The sequence below is a fragment of the Austrofundulus limnaeus genome, unplaced genomic scaffold (assembly GCF_001266775.1).
Source record: "Austrofundulus limnaeus strain Quisiro unplaced genomic scaffold, Austrofundulus_limnaeus-1.0 Scaffold1193, whole genome shotgun sequence".
NCBI lineage: Eukaryota > Metazoa > Chordata > Actinopteri > Cyprinodontiformes > Rivulidae > Austrofundulus > Austrofundulus limnaeus.
Window position 1 is genome coordinate 1 of NW_013953595.1, and position 560 is coordinate 560.

Sequence of the window (560 nt, forward strand, 5' to 3'; positions counted from 1 at the left end):
GTCATAGACTCTTCAACACCCCCTTTTTGTTTGCGCCCCTGCTTTCAATGTAAACATAATAATATATAAAAAATCAATATCGCTCCTAAACTGCTTTTTGCGTTTTCAGTGTTCAGCGCAAAGCTCCCGCCCACAGACAGCTGTGATTGGACGAGCTGTGCGCCGTGATCTTCAATCAGACACCTTGCTCTCGCCTCTGATTGGACGCAGCCGGTGCAGTTCTGAGCACCTGGCGGTGCCTGCTGGCCCCCGGGCTGCTGGGCTCGCAGAGCAGAGCAGGCGGAGCGGAGTGTCCGGAACTCACAGTCGGCAGAGACAGCCCTCCCGGTCGGTGCGTTCCTTGCGCTTCTCCCCTCAAGTCTCATAACAGTGGTGTTCCTCCAGGGTGCCGAGGACAAGTGGCTGCTTTACTTCTGAGTTCTGACCGAACCGCAGCTGTGGGGGTTCTGTTTGGATTTATTCTGAGGACTAAACACGAAGTTTGGACTCGCCTCAAAGTGTTCTTCTCATCGTTGTTAAGGTAAGCAGAGTTCAACTTTCTTCTCCGAGCGCTTCACTGC

The 560-nt window shown here is 53.2% G+C and overlaps 1 protein-coding gene across 1 annotated transcript in view; it reads left to right on the forward strand.

Moving 5' to 3' along the window:
* Positions 1-252: 252 nt before the first annotated feature.
* ddr1 (discoidin domain receptor tyrosine kinase 1) overlaps positions 253-560 on the forward strand; it is a gene marked incomplete at its 5' end in the record, with an annotated part of 69,054 nt that continues 68,746 nt past the window's right edge. The window contains 1 exon segment of the mRNA XM_014031160.1: positions 253-520.